This window comes from Triturus cristatus, chromosome 7 (genome assembly GCF_964204655.1).
Source record: "Triturus cristatus chromosome 7, aTriCri1.1, whole genome shotgun sequence".
Taxonomy (NCBI): domain Eukaryota; kingdom Metazoa; phylum Chordata; class Amphibia; order Caudata; family Salamandridae; genus Triturus; species Triturus cristatus.
The window spans coordinates 1,141,656,651-1,141,676,192 of record NC_140590.1 but is presented as its reverse complement, the minus strand read 5'-3'; positions in this window follow the sequence as shown (position 1 = coordinate 1,141,676,192).

Genomic DNA, 19,542 nt, shown 5'->3' with positions numbered 1-19,542 from the left:
TTGAAAGAATAACTGCTCAAGTCCAGCTAGGAAAGGGTCTACATGTTTCAGCCACACGATTAAATGATAATCAGGCTTTCGTCAGGACCTAAGAACTTTTGCTACTGCTTTATATTCGTGTGTGATCCAAAAAATAAAAACACACCAGTGAAGGAAATTATACAACCTACTTTGGTTGCGGATTTTTTCAAAACACTCTGAGAATGTTTCAGGAGTATTCATCCATATCCTAAAAAGAAAGAGACATTCAATGCCAATTACTGTGCATCAAAACCTGCTTTATCATTAGCAACTGTATATAATGAGTCCTCTTACAACTCAAGGCATACTATTGTATTTTATCAATGTGCCTTGAAGAGATAAAGAAAAGCAAAGAAGAAGAAAAGAAAAGACGCTTACCCGTCAATGTACGGGAGCTCTCCTCACCTCACCTGGCATCCGCTCAGAGAAATGAGGCCCCGCTCTATATGGAGACAAATGGGTATAAGACATATTTGAAGAGCCAAACCTTGTGTCTTAAAATCAAACAAAAACGCAAATTTTTCTTGCCAGACGTCATACATAAATGTCCGGGAATGTCTAAAATTGTGGCAATCCAGCCAAACAGTAATGCCTCTTTTTTAGATTAGAAGATATTATTACGAGCGTGTATTTGAAATAAAATCTCCAACCAAACGCTCAGCTTAACATATCTGTCTCTGTGGTCAAGCTCTCATGAATAGTGAAAGATACATGTTTATCTGGTTTCAAATAATAACAGAGAAAGTCACACAAATAGGACAAATAATGTCAATCGAGTTAATCAGGTGGTCTTGTTAATATGCATTCTCTAATCATCCGATACAGATTCTCTCTGCGGCAAATCGCCACTTATAGTATATGTGACAACAAACGGCCAAATAGGAATGAGGCAATAACATTAAGAGTTGCCTACGCACCCGTCTAAATGCTTCCTGGTGGTAAAGATCTCACTCACACTATCCAATCTAGCCTGTAAGTATCAGGACGTATAGAATTACCTAAACTGTCAGTCGGTACCTCAGTCATGTACAGATAAGGATGGGGACGTGCCGGCGCGCGTGTGACGATGGTTTAAATACACAAAATCTCTTGGACGAGATTCTTCCAACGTCAATGATATGAGCCGAAGCATCATGGGAATTATAGTTTCCTTAACAAAAAGGGGAAGTCGACGTGAGCTAACAGTGTAGTGTTCTTACACCTACATATTAGGTTACAAAATCAAGACATTTTTGAAGACTTGATGCCTAAAAATTTCTTGTGTACTTAGGACAAATACTTTTTTCAAAATACCGTGCTCCTTCAGATCTGAAATATTGGAGCGTTTGTGGGCCATGAAACATTTTATTTGCAACTTTATTAAGTTTCTGCCTTTATCAATAGCGTTGTTTATAATTTAGAAGACTTGCCTTGAACTTATGAGGCAATCGCAAAATGTCTGTATAATCATCGAAGATATCTGCAATAGAATCTCCGACAAGTATATAAACAAACAGCTCCGGAATTAGTGAAATGTCACCCTCTGCTGGCTATTTGGATAAGGCTCGCTATTGATGTAGAATCCTAAAACCACTACATTTATCTAATCACAACATTCACTGCAACTACAGACAAGTTGTCTTCCTGATTCTAACACGACCTCTAGACCACTAAGGTCTGTGTATTTGTCTTATGTGATTAAAAGAATCTGTTTACTCATAAATACTTAGTCCAGTCATAGACCGTAAGATTCATCAATATCCCTATGACAGGTGTCTGAGTGAATAAGGAGGTTTCTTTATCTTCCGGATGCAATGCATCTACGAAACAAGTTGTGTAGTTCAAGCTAATACAATTCAAGCCAATTTGCTGAACTAGCAAAAACCTAGAGTGCCGCCCATGGTATTTCGTCGTTCAATCCCTGTGTATCACTCTTAAGTTTATAAATCCATTTCTGTTCTCTCTTAAAGAGAAAACGTGTGATATCACTTATGTGTGGAGGGATATATGGTTGTTATAGCACTATCCATTTCAGGTCTTCAACCTTGTTTCTGTGTACAAGAAAATGATTGGTTAATCTTGTTGACTGTTTTTTGCACCGAATGGTGCTTTTGTGTTAATTAATCCGCAGCTTAATTTTGCGCGTGGTCATCCCCACATAGCGGAGATGACATGGACATGTGATGAAGTAAATTACCTTGTCTGAATTACAGTTCGTATGTTTTTTCAGGATCCATGGTCTTTCTGTCCCTATGTCTACTTGTTTGGTTTGTTGAGTCTGTGCACATATTGGGCAAGATCCGCAGGGAAAATGACCCTGCACTGCGGGTAAATTCCACAATGTATTTGCTCTTGTTGGTGTTACATTCTTGGGTCTAGTATGTACCAAACTGTCACGTATGTTGTTGCCTCTCTTAAAAGAGAAAAGTGGAGATGGCAAAGACTCTGATCCTATTTTCAGAATACGCCAGTGTTTGCGTATAGTTTTTTGTACCTGATTAGTGAGGGTGCTAAAAGTGTGAACAAAAGTTAATCTGGTCAGAGGTGGTTTCATAATTGGAGGTTCTAGAATGGCCTCCCGGTTATTGTTGGAGGCTCTCTTCCATGCTTTCTTTACCAAATGTTGGGGGTAGCCACGCTCTCTCAGTTGTGTTGACAGATTTTTTGCGTGTTTCTGAAAATTTGCTGATTCTGAACAATTTCTTCGTACACGGAGAAACTGGCCTACTGGCAAATTCTCTCGCAAAGCCTTTGGGTGATGACTTTCAAAGGTTAATAGTGAATTTCTGGCAATTGTTTTTTTTTATAGTTCACTGCCCAGATATCCTTGACAAGGATATATAGAGATATCCAGAAAAGGCAAACATTTCTTGCTAAATTCCACAGTGAATTTAAGAAAAGCATTCTGCTGGTTAAGCCACTGGTGGAAAGCTGTAATGTCGAGTATTGTGCCTCTAAAAACGACCAGGATATCATCTATGTATCGCTTCCACAGCAATATCTGATCCCAGAATGGGTTGCTGTGGGTAAGAACATGGTCTTGTTCAAATAGATGGACATACAGATTCGCCAATGAAGGAGCAAAAATACTGCCCATCGAAGTGCCCGAGATTTGCAGATAAATATTATCTTCAAATCTGAAAAAATTCTCAGTCATTGCAAGTCTGGCACATTCTAGAATGAACGGTATTGGTGTGATCGTATCTGTATCCCATGTTGTTTGTTCCAGAAGGTCACGAATGGCATCAAGAGTTTCTCCCTGTGGGATGGACGTATATAATGGTTCTATATCAAATGATACCAGATAGTCCATCTCCAGATTAAAAGGTGTCTCAGATAAAAGTCTAAGGACATCTTTAGTGTCTTGTAAGTATGTCGGCATTGTTTTGACCATAGGTTTTAGAAAGAAATCAACAAAAGTAGACAATGGCTCCAATAAAGAACCAATGCCCGAAATAACAGGGCGGCCAGGAGGAGGTCGCTGTGTCTTATGAATTTTCGGGAGGGTGTAAAAATGAGGCATCACTGGATATTTTGTCACCAAAAAAAATCAGCTTCATTTGATGTAATCCACCCTTCTGTTTTTGCTTCTTCAACTAGATTTTTAATTTCATTGGTCAGTCTAGACGTTGGGTCTACTTGAAGGAGGCGATAGGAACGTGTATCGCCAAGCTGGCGAAGACATTCTTGGCGATATGATTCAGTGTCTTGAATCACAATCGCTCCTCCTTTATCTGCTGGTTTTATCGTTATCGTGGCATCATTCGATAAAGTCAGTAAAGCATTCTTTTCTTTTGCTGGTAAATTCTGGTAAGATTTTTTCTGAGTAGCACTAAGAATGCCCATATCATGTGTAACAGCTTTCTCAAAGGTTAATACCTGCTCAGGTACCAGATGATATGGAGGATTGAAATTTGAAGGTGGTTTAAGGCCTGTATTAGTGGATGTTATCGCTATAGGTGCTTCAATGTTACTTTCTTTGCTTTTGAAAAAGAAATGTAAGCGGATCTTTCTAAAGAATCGCGCTAATGCACACTTAATTTGTAAAGGGTCTCCAGTATTCGTAGGAACAAACCCTAGTCCTCGATCAAGTACCGAGTTTTCTTCTGTGGTGAGAGTACGTGAACTAAGGTTCACCACTAAGTTGTCATGTTTGTGCTGGGCTGTTGCTGGCCTCTCCTGCTTCTCGTGTTCGGAGGAGGGGGGTCTTGTTCCCAATGCACTTGTTGTTGGCCTCTTCTCTTTCCCCTGTTTCTTCCACGACCCTGTCCTAAAAAAGTCTGATTATCAAAGAATTGTGGTTGTGGTGGAAAGTGTTTCATAGGATGTTGGTACTGGGGAAATGGATAATTCCATACCAAGGACCCTGCTGTTGATATGGACCTTGTCTACCTCGTCTCCGATTGTACCTAGGGTATGTTATTGTCCCTTGATTCTGCTGCACCTCAGTTAGAAGATTCTGAATCACTCGAGAAAATTTCGGATCCAGAAGAAGAATAGTTAGAACCAGTGCGTCTACCTTTCTGATTAAACTCTGGGGCTACATACCCTTCTTTGGTGTATGGGTATACTTTCTCCAATGAAAATCTTGCTAAATCCTTTTTGAATTTCTCAATCTTATTCACAAGAATTGAATCTTTATATTCTTTATTTGATTTATTGGTTTCATCCATATTTTTCTCAAAGAGAGCATTTGTAATGGTTGTTTTAATCTGTCCTTCCAAAACTTGAATCTCTATTAATATGGCATCAGCAATCCTTTTAGCTGTACTTATGATCAATATCAGCCAATCGCGTGTACACCACACGATCAGCAACCAATCTTTCATAAAGGTCTTATTGGTCAGAAAAAGTCGAGGAGCATTTGTCACTAACAAACCTGTGGGGGCGCAATTGCCTCGAAGATATTCTGTCATTATTGCACCATGAACAAATGTTCGTGAGGGTGTCCTTTTTAGATCGAGTAAAGATTGCCAATCGTCTTGTGAACTCGATGGTGTGTCTTGTATCGTATCTAGTATACTCGGATTGTCGGCTAGAATTTATTGCAGGACATTGTCATCAAAGGATAAGCCTGTGTATTCGGCCATGGTAGAAAAATGTGCGATGTTTGGGAACGTGAATAAATCTATCTCACATTAGAGAGATTAAAAAACTTGAGCCGTAGCTGCTCTCAACACTAAATAACTGGATATATCTGGAATTTGCCAGATATATCAAGAAGGTCTAAGGGAAAAATATTTATTGACCAATAGGTTTCTAATCCCTTAATTCTCAAAGTATTATAACTACAAACAGGAAACCTAGGGTCAGAGCAGAGGAATAGTGATAAAGCAAGTGGAGACCTCTCTAGGTGAAAATAAATCCCATCAGCCACCTAAGTAGCAACCAACATCATTTGGGATTCGATAGCCCTTACTGCGCCCGCCAACAAATCCGGGAAACAGACTGAGTGGGCAACAAGAACTTTTCTATTGGTTTAAGATGTATTATCTCCCATAGTTCTTAATAATGTGGTTTTTTTGTTAATGGTGGTGAGAGAAGCAGTGCAAAGAAAAAATTAAATGTGTCAAGGTGAAAATAATAAAATCATCTCCTGGAACAGATATAATGCTTTATTGGTTCTGTCCGAGTGACGAAATTAAAACCAGTGCAGGAGCTGTTTTGAAAGAATAACTGCTCAAGTCCAGCTAGGAAAGGGTCTACATGTTTCAGCCACACGATTAAATGATAATCAGGCTTTCGTCAGGACCTAAGAACTTTTGCTACTGCTTTATATTCGTGTGTGATCCAAAAAATAAAAACACACCAGTGAAGGAAATTATACAACCTACTTTGGTTGCGGATTTTTTCAAAACACTCTGTTAAATTTTCAGGAGTATTCATCCATATCCTAAAAAGAAAGAGACATTCAATGCCAATTACTGTGCATCAAAACCTGCTTTATCACTAGTAACTGTATATAATGAGTCCTCTTACAACTCAAGGCATACTATTGTATTTTATCAATGTGCCTTGAAGAGATAAAGAAAAGCAAAGAAGAAGAAAAGGAAGGAGTAGTTTCTTTTCTGCAACTCCAGTTCTGTAGTAGGGGTATCTCTGTTATAGTCATAATCTAGTGAATAGTCCCGCCCATGTGCGTGGACCCCGGAGCAATAAAAAAATAATCTCTAAAGGTGACAAATCATGCAGACCTGCATACACCTTTAAGAGAGAATTTAATTTAAAGACAGATAATGCAGCCTATACCCACAGGCTACACTGTCCAGTACTTCAACTAGAATTCCACCAACATCCACAAACAGCACTGCCTGTCCAGCTTTTCTCCACATAGGAAAAAACCCTGCCTCTACCAGTAAAAGCCTCTGGAATGATAGAGAGGAAAGAGTGGACAGACAAGCCCCATAGGCTGCCATTATGTGGCTTAGAACAGGATACTGTGCCTGTAAGAAAACTTTCCAGATTTCCAGAACTTTCCCCAGTATCCCAGAATGCCCAGCAGGTCCCATTTACTTTCAGTTCTTTTTGAAGGCGTAGCACGCCAGACCTGTAGCATTCTACATATGAATAAGTATCTCTCCACCGGGGAGGAGGGCGGGCGCTTATGACTATAACAGAGATACCCCTACTACAGAACTGGAGTTACAGAAAATAAACTACTCCTTCTGTAGTAGGGGATCTCTGTGTATAGTCATAATCTAGTGAATAGAATGGCAAGCCCATCCCCACACAACAACAGCGGTGGAGAACACACAAGACAATACCACTACTGTGCGAACAAATTTCGCAGCGAAGCCTGCCCAACCTGAGCATCTGCCCTGGCATCCGTGTCCAGACAGTAATGCGCAGCAAAGGTATGGACCGACTTCCAAGTGGCCGCCTTGCAGATCTCCGCAATCGGAACATTACGCAGCAAAGCCGTCGTGGCAGCTTTGCCCCTGGTGGAATGAGCCTTAGGTTTACCCCCTAAGGTCTTATTAGCCTTTTGATAACACAATTGTATGCAGGACACAATCCACCGAGAAATGGACTGCTTAGAGGTCGCGAGACTGGTCCTGACTGATCCATAATTAACAAACAATTGGTCTGACCTACGAATATCCTTGGTCTTATCCAGATAAAATTTCAACACCCTATGAACATCCAGGGAATGGAGAGACCTTTCCGCTGGCGAAGAGGGATTCTGAAAGAATGTAGGTAAAGTTATGGTCTGGTTGACATGAAAATCAGAGATAACCGTAGGAAGGAATTTAGGGCGAGTACGCATCACAACCTTAGCAGCATGAAACACAGTATAAGGTTCTTGACAACATAATGCCTGAAGTTCACTCACCCTGCGGGCCGATGTAATGGCCACTAGGAACGCCGCCTTCCAGGATAGGTGCTGCAATGAAGCCTTGTGAATGGGTTCAAAAGGCTCCTTCATCAGTCTGGACAGCACCACATTCAAGTCCCAGGAAGGCGAGGGAAGTCTGACGGGAGGAAACACTTTTTTCAAGCCTTCCAAAAAATCCTTGACCACAGGAATCTGAAAGAAGGAAGTCTGTGAAGGGCATTTCCTGTAAGCAGTCAAAGCAGCCAGATGAACCTTAATGGAATGGAAATTAAGGCCAGACTGCGCCAGATGTAAAAGGTACGGAAGGATGACATCTTCCTTACATGTCGTCGGATCAAAGTTCTTGGACTTACACCAGATACAGAACCTCTTCCACTTGTAAGCATAGGATGTCCTAGTGGAAGGTCGTTTAGACTCCTTCAGTATGTCCATACAATCGTCTGGTAGATTCAGATGGCCATATTGCACTATTTCAGGAGCCATGCCGCCAAACTCAAAGACGAGAGGTTGGGGTGCACCATCCGCCCCCCGAACTTCGTGAGAAGGTCCGGCCTGCACGGCAACCGCATGTGAGGAAGGAGAGATCGGCGAAGTAGGTCCGTGAACCACCACTGCCTGGGCCACTCCGGGGCGATCAGGATCATCCGCGCCCTGGACTGGGACAGCTTGATGAGCACTGCCGGAATCAGGGGAATGGGTGGAAAAGCGTACAGAAAGCTGTTCGGCCAATCGATCCATAGCGCATTCCCCAGCGTCCCCCGCTGGTAGTACCTGGATGCGAAGTCTCGGCATTTGCTGTTTTCGGCGGTGGCGAACAGATCTACGTCTGGAGTCCCCCACCTTGCGAAGACTTCTCCTAGTACCTCGTCGTTTATGACCCATTCGTGGTTTTCCTGAATCAGCCTGCTAAAGGCGTCCGCCTGAGCATTCTGCACCCCTGGCAGATGCGTGGCCGTAATCGTCAGTCCTCGGGCCAGCAGCCAGTGCCAGATCGCCTGCGCCTCCTGCGACAGAGTGCGCGATCTCGACCCCCCCTGCTTGTTGAGGTAATACATCGTGGTTGTATTGTCCGTCTGTATCAGCAGCGAGTTGGTCTGGAAGGACGGAAGGAAGGCCTTCAGTGCCAGGAAGACAGATCTGAGTTCCAGGAAATTGATGTGGTACGTCGATTCCAAAGGAGACCACTTTCCTTGAATCTGCAAGTCCCCGGAATGCGCTCCCCAGCCCTGGAGAGACGCATCCGTCACGACACTCGTCGTGGGAATGTCCTTGTGGAAGGGAACCCCCTTGAGGAGGTTTTCCGCCGAACACCACCACTTCAGAGACTGAAGAGCATGCAGCGACAGTCGTATCTTGTCGTCCCAAGAGCCTGTCCTCTGATCCCACTGATCCTCCAAGCACTCCTGCAATGGTCTCATGTGTAGCCGTGCGCGAGGCGTGAGAAAGATACAGGAGGCCATCGATCCCAGTAGAGAAGACACCTTCCTCACTGTCGTCGATGGAGCAGTCCTGAGGTCCTGAGCCTTCCGAAGGAGTGATAACCGTCTCTCCTCCGAAGGAGACACGCTTGCTGACCGCGTATCGATGGAGGCTCCCAGGTACTGTATGCACTGGACCGGGGTCGGGACCGATATGGACATGTTGACGTGTAACCCCAGCCTGTGCAAGAGAGCGCACGTCCATCGGAAGTGATCTTGCGCTTCCGAGAAGGATGAAGCCTTGATCAGCCAATCGTCCAGATACGGGTAGACAAACACCTTGTTCCTTCGCAGATGTGCCGCCACCACCGCCATGCACTTCGAGAAGGTCCTGGGCGCAGACTTTAGCCCGAATGACAGTACTGTGTATTGATAGTGATTGGCGCCGACTTGGAATCGCAGGAACTTCCTGTGCTTCCGTGCTATGGGCACATGGAAGTGCGCATCCTGTAGATCTATGGCACAGTGACAGTCTCCCCGTTGCAGCTGAGGGTAAATCTGGTGCAACGATAGCATGCAAAACTTCTCTCTGCGAATCCATTTGTTTGCCTGTCGCAAATCCAGAATGGGCCTGAACTCGTTCTTGTCCTTCTTGCGAACGAGGAAAAACCGAAAGTACAGACCTCTTCCCCTTTGAGACAGAGGTACCTCTTCTACCGCCTTTTTTCTCAACAAGATGTCTGCCTCCGCCTGGAGCTCTCTCAGCTGGAACCGAGAGCTGACCGGCGGAATCGCTGGCGGCGGGCTGATAAACCGAAGACTGTATCCATTGCAAACAATATTCAGCACCCACTTGTCCTGAGTAATTTTTCTCCACTCTGCCGGAAAAAGTTGAATGCTTACCCCCACTGGAGTGGGTAACGGTTGAGGGGGAAGTAGCCGCTCAGGGCCGAGACCCGGCCGGGCCCTTGGTAGTGGTAGTCGCCTGCTGGCCTCCTCTACCCCTCTGGCGTTTCTGGAAGGGCTTCCGGAACTGCTGCTGTTGGTGCTGCTGCTGTCCCGAACTCTGCCTACGCCCTCTGCCCGAAGACCCGAACCGCCTCTGGAACGGGCGCTTCTTCTTTTCGGCCTTCTCCAACCCGACGGCCGTCAGGGTTTCCGCCTCCGCCTTCATGCGGGCCATCTCATCATCCGCATGTTTTCCGAACAGGGTTTCCCCCGAGAAGGGCAGGTTGGCCACTTTGTGCTGCGCCTCTGGTTTGAGGGACGTCAGGCGCAGCCACGAATGCCGCCTCTGGTGGACGCCATGACAGTAGGCGTGGGCAGCCAACAAGGAGACATCCGCCGCCGCGCCGATCACCTGATTAGAAACCAGCATGCCTTCGCGCACTGTTTCCAAGAAGTCCTCCTTCCTGTCCCGGGGCAGCAGGTCCGCATACTGCTGCAGGGACTCCCACATGGCCCGGTCATAACGGCCCAACAAAGCCCCTGCACTCGCCGCCTTCATGGTGGTGCCGGCGGTCCCACACACCTTCCTGCCCGCAGAATCCAGCCAGCGTCTTTCTTTGTCAGGCGGGACCGTCGATGAAGGGGCGGTCGCATGTTGTTTCCTCGCCGTCGTCACGATGACTGAATCCGGCTTCGGGTCCACCCTCAAAAAGGTAGGGTCCAACTCCGGGGCCCTATACTTTTTCATGAGCCTGGAGGGGGCGGCTTTCGTCACCGTGGGAGTGAGGAACAGCTCCAACGCGGGTTCCACCAGTCCTGGTACAAGGGGCAGTAGAGGGCGAGACAGATGTTTCTTATGAAGCGTCTCGAATATCACGGACGTCGTGGGTGTTGGAACCGTCACCGTGATACCCAACTTTGCTGCCCCTCTCAACAGCACCTCTTGGAAAGAGACCAAATCGTCCACCGGAGACACCCTAGTCCCCGGCGAGTCCGACAGCGTCGGGGAAAAATCTCTGGTCGAGGATCGCGTGTGCGACCTGGACCTGTGCCTCCTACGGCGTCGTCCTGAGTCCGACGATGACCGTCCATGGCTCCGTGATCTTCTCCTCCTAAGAGAGCGGGAGCGAGACCTCTTCGGCTTCGGTCTTCCCGCTGGTCTAGCCGGACCCGGCGACCGCGGGCGTCGCGGCTTCGGAGTCCCCTGCGGCGGAGTCGGGTACCTCGGAAGGGAAACCGACCGCGGGGGAACCGCCGGCAGCCCCAATGGAGTGCGTGGTAACGACCGAGGTGGGGGCGGCGGAGGCAGTGGCTGCGGATGTGGAGGCGGTGGTGGCGGTGGAGGTGGTGGTGTTGGCGGTGGTGGTGGAGGCGGTGACGTAGGCATCCGAGGAGGCGTATACACCAGAGTACACCGATCCCGATGACTCTCTCTTCCTCGACGGCGACCTTCGCCTCGACGGCGACCTTCGTCACGACGGCGATCTGCGCCTCGACGGCGATCTGCGCCTCGACGGCGATCTTCTTGACCTCGAGCGTCTCGACGTCGATAGTCTCTTCGACGGCGACGTCGACCGTCTCCTCTTCACCGACGGCGAACGGCGAACTCCCCTCGACGGCGAGCGCCGACGCCGGGTCCGATCTCGACGCCGACTGCTGGACGGCGACGGCGTCGTCGCCGAAGACGCCGATGTAGTCGACGGCGGCCTGTTCAGGTCCCTCGACGTCGACGCCGCTTCTCCCCAGAGCCCTGGGGAGACGGCGAACAGAGGGTAGTCATCCTCCTAGACGCCGCCGTCGACGGGGAGTGGGAACGCTTACTGGTCTTCCTGCCCCTGGGGAGCCCCCCAGAGGCCTCAGTATGGGCCAAATCAGCCCCTCCAGACCCACCTGGTGCCTTCAGCCTTCTCTCCTCCAGGACTTGAAGCCTGATCTTCATTCTCTCCCTCAGGGTCCTGGCTGAGAACGAGTGGCAGATATCACAGTCTTCAGGCACGTGGGACTGGGGAAGGCAACAGATACACACCTCGTGTGGATCTGTTTTAGCCTTCTTTCTACTACATTCCGGGCACTTGCCGAACAAGCCAGGCATGTTGATAGTACCAGCCACTAAGCACTTGAAAAAGTGACAAAAATTGACAAAAACTACAATAAACCCTTGAAAAGGGGAGAGCTCAATGCTCCAGGGTCCTGCTAGCAGGAGCCGGAAAAAAGAACTGAAAGTAAATGGGACCTGCTGGGCATTCTGGGATACTGGGGAAAGTTCTGGAAATCTGGAAAGTTTTCTTAAAGGCACAGTATCCTGTTCTAAGCCGCATAATGGCAGCCTATGGGGCTTGTCTGTCCACTCTTTCCTCTCTATCATTCCAGAGGCTTTTACTGGTAGAGGCAGGGTTTTTTCCTATGTGGAGAAAAGCTGGACAGGCAGTGCTGTTTGTGGATGTTGGTGGAATTCTAGTTGAAGTACTGGACAGTGTAGCCTGTGGGTATAGGCTGCATTATCTGTCTTTAAATTAAATTCTCTCTTAAAGGTGTATGCAGGTCTGCATGATTGGTCACCTTTAGAGATTATTTTTTATTGCTCCGGGGTCCACGCACATGGGCGGGACTATTCACTAGATTATGACTATACACAGAGATCCCCTACTACAGAATGACGCTTACCCGTCATTGTACGGGAGCTCTCCTCACCTCACCTGGCATCTGCTCAGAGAAATGAGGCCCCGCTCTATATGGAGACAAATGGGTATAAGACATATTTGAAGAGCCAAACCTTGTGTCTTAAAATCGAAAATCAAACGAAAACGCACATTTTTCTTGCCAGACGTCATACATAAATGTCCGGGAATGTCTAAAATTGTGGCAATTCAGCCAAACAGTAATGCCTCTTAGATTAGAAGATATTATTACGAGCGTGTATTTGAAATAAAATCTCCAAACAAACGCTCAGCTTAACATATGTGTCTCTGTGGTCAACCTCTCATGAATAGTGAAAGATACATGTTTATCTGGTTTCAACTAATAACAGAGAAAGTCACACATATAGGACAAATAATGTCAATTGAGTTAATCAGGTGGTCTTGTTATGCATTCTCTAATCATCCGATACAGATTCTCTCTGCGGCAAATCGCCACTTATAGTATATGTGACAACAAACGGCCAAATAGTTTCTTTGCAGGAATGAGGCAATAACATTAAGAGTTACCTATGCACCCGTCTAAATGCTTCCTGGTGGTAAAGAACTCACTCATCAACAGATTCTAACCGATGTCTGGCAAGAAAAATTTGCGTTTTTGTTTGATTTTAAGACACAAGGTTTGGCTCTTCAAATATGTCTTATACCCATTTGTCTCCATACAGAGCGGGCCTCATTTCTCTGAGCGGATGCCAGGTGAGGTGAGGAGATCTCCCGTATATTGACGGGTAAGCGTCTTTTCTTCTTCTTTGCTTTTCTTTATCTCTTCAAGGCACATTGATAAAATACAATAGTATGCCTTGAGTTGTAAGAGGACTCATTATATACAGTTACTAATGATAAAGCAGGTTTTGATGCACAGTAATTGGCATTGAATGTCTCTTTCTTTTTAGGATATGGATGAATACTCCTGAAAAATTCACAGAGAGTGTTTTGAAAAAATCCGCAACCAAAGTAGGTTGTATAATTTCCTTCACTGGTGTGTTTTTATTTTTTGGATCACACACTAATATAAAGCAGTAGCAAACGTTCTTAGGTCCTGACGATAGCCTGATTATCATTTAATCGTGTGGCTGAAACATGTAGACCCTTTCCTAGCTGGACTTGAGCAGTTATTCTTTCAAAACAGCTCCTGCACTGGTTTTAATTTCGTCACTCGGACAGAACCAATAAAGCATTATATCTGTTCCGGTAGATGATTTTATTATTTTCACCTTGACATATTTAATTTTTTCTTTGCACTGCTTCCCTCACCACCATTAACAAAAAACACATTATTAAGAACTATGGGAGATATTACATCTTAAACCAATAGAAAAGTTCTTGTTGCCCACTCAGTCTGTTGCCCTGATTTGTTGGAGGGCGCAGTAAGGGCTATCGAATCCCAAATGATGTTGGTTGCTACTTAGGTGGATTTATTTTCACCTAGAGAGGTCTCCACTTGCTTTATCACTATTCCTCTGCTCTGACCCTAGGTTTCCTGTTTGTAGTTATAATACTTTGAGAATTAAGGGATTAGAAACCTATTGGTCAATAAATATTTTTCCCTTAGACCCTCTTGATATATCTGGCAAATTCTAGATATATCTAGTTATTTAACCTTTTATAGTGCCCAGAGCAGAACCCTGCTGGGCCAAAGAAAGAAGGAAAAGAAGGACTTCAGAAAGAGAGGCAGAAAGGGGATCCACAGCCTTCGCTGTGCACCATGACACAAACTTGTTCCACCGGCAGGCGTATACCGTTTTAGTGGAGAGATGCCTGGCTGCCAGAATGATATCACAGACTTCGAGAGGAAGATCGGAAGCTGTCAACGGTCGCCACTCAATCTCCACGCATGGAGGTGGAGACTGGGCAGGTTGGGGTGGAGGACTGTCCCCTGCTGCTGCGACAGAAGATCCGCCTGCCTCTTCGGGAGGATCGAGCCCCATGCTGAGGAGCTCGGGATACCAGTATCTTCGTGCCCAATCCGGAGCCACAAGGATGACTTGGGCCCGGTCGCGCCGAATCTTCTTCAGCACTCTGGGCAGAAGTGGTGTAGGCGGAAAGGCGTACAACAGACCGCAAATCCACTCGCGGCGGAAAGCATCGCCTAGCGAGTGCCGCCTTGGAAATTCCAACGTGCAGAACTGCTGACATTGCGCGTTGTCTTCGGCAGCGAATAGATCTAACCAAGGTTCTCCCCACTGCTGAAAGAGACCTTGTGCCACGTCCGAGTGCAGACGCCATTCGTGATCCATCAAGCACCGGCAGCTGAGTTCGTCCGCCCTGGCGTTCAGAGAACCTGCCAGGTGTTGAACCACCAAGGTAATTTGATGTTCCAGCCATGTCCAGAGGCACAGAGCCTCCTGACATAGGGTCCAGGACCCCACCCTGCCCTGTTTGTTGCAATACCACATGGCGGTGGTGTTGTCCGTGAACACCTGTACCACACTTCCCCAGACAGAGGGAAGGAATGCCTTCAGTGCAAGTCGGACACCCGAAGCTCCAAAAGATTGATATGGAGCCCGGACTCCGCCGGAGACCAGAGACCTCTGATCTCCGCCTCTCCCAAGTGGCCTACCCATCCCAGGAGGGACGCATCCGTCACCACTGTGTGCTCCGGTTGGTGAAGGGAGAGTGATCTGCCAATGACCCAATCGCGATTCGTGAGCCACCACTGCAATTGTTGTGCAGTGCCCTCCGAGATCTGGACATGATTGGACAGGTTGCCCTGATGCAGCGCCCACTGGAACTTCAGGTCCCACTGCAGAGCCCGCATATGCCATCTGGCATGTTGCACTAGCAGGATGCAGGATGCCATCGGGCGCAGGAGCCAGAGGGTCATCCTGACTGAAACCCGGGACAAAGGCTGAAAGATCGGAATCATTGCCTGAATATCCCGGACTCGCTGCTCAGGAGGATAAACCCGAAACAGCGTAGAATCCAGAACCGCTCCGATGGAGCACCATCGTGTAGGAAGCGCCCTCCTCCATTGTAGGCAGGGAAGAGGCAAACCCCGTGTCAGAAGAGACATCAAGGTCGCCGGCGTCCTCCAGATCATCCACCCAGTCCTGCTTGGAGTCACATTGACGGGCAAGAGGGTCCTCGGACCCCTCCCAAGTCATCCTCCACCTCCGTGGCAGGAGGAACCGGCCGTGGTGGCAGAGCCGGAGCTGGAGAAGGGACAAACGGCATCGGAAACTGTACCGGCCGGGGTTGGGCTGGCGCCATCTCCCAGTGCGGACCCCAGGCAGGAACGAAATGGTCCTGAAACCGGGGCAAGGGCGGCACGAATGGCACCCACTGCGGCACTGGAGGCGGAGCCGAGGGCGGCGCTGGGGCCGGAGCTGGCAGCGCTGGACCTTGTGGAGCCGGGGCCGGAGCCGACATAGGATCCGGTGGCGCCGAAACTGGATCCGCGGGCGGACCAACAGGATCTGGACGCGGGACCGTGGGGCCCGAAGGCGCACCGGCAGGAGCCCGAGGCCAAAAAAGGCGGTCCATGTGGCAAAAAACTCTTGCACCTGTTTGGGAGTCGCTGACGGACCCTGGTAAGGCGGGTAGGCCGCGGGACTCCCAGGCTCCAAAGGAGCCACAGGGGCAGAATCTCTGTCTCCCTCGTCCGCATCCTAGGACCGACGGGGGGACTTCGGAGAGTGAACACACTTCTTTGACTTTTTTACGTCGTCGCTTACCGGAATGCGAGGGCGAAGACCCGGGGAGCGATGACTGCGCCCCCCGCGAGCGGTCCCTGGACCTGGAGCGGCGCTGTGACGAGTGCTGGACCTCCAGCAGCTTCCGGTGCCGCTCCCTCAAGGCCTTCGGGGCCATGGCCTGACATTCCCGGCAAGACCAGGAGTCGTGGTCAGTCTCCGAGCAGTAGAGGCAAACATCGTGGAGGTCCGCCACCGACATATTGCGACGGCAGGCCCACAAGACTTAAATCCAGGCATCCCTACGAGCACCAGGAGAAAAAAGGGGGAGACAAAAACTCTCAAAAGGGTAGTCAAAAAGAGACTAAGTTATGTGCTCTATCCGGATCTGCGCTTGCCGGCGCGGAAAAATAAAGAACTGACGTTTTTTCTTGCATGGCTCTGCGTTCCTGGCGCGGAAAGTCGTGTACAAAACTGACGTCAGCGCGCATGGATGGTGCCTAAGTAGTCTCCGTGGCGTCATCTCGGCGCTTACGACGCCAGCGGAGCCGCACAACGCCACCTACTGACACGCAGGGGTACTGCTACAAAAACTTTCCGGATCCAGTCTGACACCTGGGGATATTCTAAGGTAAGGAATCTATCACGAACGTGTCTCTTTCAGATAAGTGAAAATAGGACATGTAACATCTGTGTGCTAGTCCCCTAACACTGCATATAATATTTATAAGTCACATCTACAGCAGGTCTTACAGCCCTAAGGCAGGGTGCCTTATATTACATGTGTGGACATATCTGCATGAGGAGATATGCCCCCGTGCTGGCCAGTTCAATTACTGAGTGTATGGGACCAGGGATCCTATTTTAAGTACATGTGCTGGATACTGGTCACATGCTCAGCAGAATCTTCAGATGGATCCCAACCAACACCAGAAAGACAGTCACTCTGGCCTTCATCACCAGCCGCCTCGATTACGGCTGCGCTCTCAACACCGGCATCTCCGCTCAGCTCCTCAGAAGACTCCAGACCATACAGCCAGAGCCGTACTGGACTTCCCCATATGAACCCACATCATCCCCACCTGAAAGACCACCACTGGCACCCCATCCAGAAAAGATTCCAGTTCAAGTTCCTCACACACACCTACAAAGCCCTACACAACCCAGGACTTGCCTACCTCAACCACCGAACAAACTTCTACTAACCCACTTGACACCTGCGCTCCTCTTCACATGCCCTCGCACACCCGCCCTCATCCGTCGCATCCGCAGTGACTGCACCTCCTCCTCCTACATTGCTGCCAAGAGACAGCACCCAGATACCCCTAGGGTTGACAGTGTTGAGCTTTTTTAAAAATGCAGTTCAATGAACATTGGGCACCAGACGCTGAAAAGTACCTCTGCACCCGGCAGCCCCAGTGCAGTCCATGGTGACCTGTTAATGCAGGCTTGGCGCTTGACCCATACTTACCACAAGTCCAGGAGATTGGTCCCGTAAGTCGCTGTGAAGTGCCCAAATGCAGTACATGTTTTCCCTCCAATAGGATAACATTGGGCGCCCGATGCTGAAAAGCACCTCCGCACCTGACCGCCCCAGTGCCGCCAGAGGTGACCTGTTGGTGCGGCCTTGGACCTGGCCCTATACTTACTTTAAGTCCAAGAGATTGGTCCCGTACGTCGTTAAGTACCTGTATGCAGTGTATATATTTCCTCCATAGGATAACATTACTGCTTCAGAAATTGTATTAATTGTTGTTTTCAAACCTGTACAAATTCACAACTCAAAACGTACTTGAACCTGATTTTGATGATCTTGCTGCCGATCTATATATCTATATATATATATTCACTTAAAAAACCATAGGTTTCACACATGTTATAGTTAGCTGGACATTTCACTCGTGAAAAACCATTGAAATTCCCCCGTTATAGTTAGTGCAGGCAACTATAACTCACGCGACCGCAATCCTCTGCTGATGACGTCAGATATTACATCACTGGATTTAGACTCTTATTTATCCATGTCTTCTTCCATTAATCTTTAGCTATACATATATTACAAATATTTTTTTTTCAGAAAGACACATATGTCATCAGTGATGTAATATCGGACGTCATCAGCAGAGGATTGCGGTCGCGTGAGTTATAGTTGCCTGCACTAACTATAACGGGGGAATTTCAATGGTTTTTCACGAGTGAAATGTCCAGCTAACTATAACATGTGTGAAACCTATGGTTTTTTAAGTGAATTTGCAAGGTTTTTTAAATGCTAATTCCTAACTATAACGTGTGTGAAACCTATGGTTTTTTCAGTGAATATATATATATATATATATATACCTATATTTACAGATAGACCAAATGTCAAAGAACATAACCATCTCCCCAATGTAACTGAAATTGAGGTTAGAGATGCTCTCCAGACGGTCAGAGAAGCAAGTACCAACTCACAACAGACAAGTACCCAAATACTTTCAAAACATGTTAACTAGGGTACCTGAACATGTCACAGAACAACTACCATCTATCCCCATTCTGAAGAGGTTAATTGCCCGAACTAAAAGACCTACAGCTCAAACACCATGAATCCCCCTAACTTCTGCAGAAATGCAAATATTACCAGAATATACCATCACCCACGAAGATGAAACGCGTACTCCTTGATTTTTCGAAAAAAAATTAAAGGAAATTTTGGCCCTTGGGGGTCCTTCTGGGACCCCCTGACAAAGGCTACGGGGTCAGGAACTGTCCACCCTGCCCCCTTTTCACGTTCTCCACCTTTGTTTTTCACCCCCTCAGACTGCCAGAGACAAAATGGCGGCAGACACTTCCTGGTTTCGACCGATTCGAATGTTTACTAAGATCTAACAACCAATCAGAACCGCGCTCGCGCAGGGCAGCGTGCGCGTACGGTAAGTTTTACCGTACGCGCACGGTGCGCGCTTATAGATATATATATATGCTTTTAAATGCTATTTTCTCAGGAAATACTGAACAGATTTACACCAGACCTGCAAAAGGCACATCCCTGACCTGAGGACTACCTCGCTGCCAAATTTCAAGTAATTCTGTTCAGCCGTTCGGGCTGTAGCTTGGACTAAAGGTCCTATGGAAAAATGCATGGGGAAAACACGTTTTGGGACCCCACCTTTTTCTCAGCCCCCACTTGACGAATCCCCCCCGAGACATCAGGGAAGGAGCGGAGCGGAGCGCCCCACCTATTTTGAAAATTTCGCGAGGATTCGTCAATCGGCGCCAAAGTTGTTCCAAATAGAATGTTGCGGATTTCCTATGGAAACACGATCCTAACTATAACTATCTACTGGCGATCGCCAGTAGATAATATATACACACAAGTTTTTTTTTTGTAAATTTGTGTGGTTCTGCTTATCGAGTTGTGTGTATCATTTGACTGAGTCTATATATTGCAGATGTCTAACAATCCTCTCTGATAAGCCTATAGATGCTTCAACACACTACCCCCTAGAAGAGCACCTTCAGATTGCTAGAGC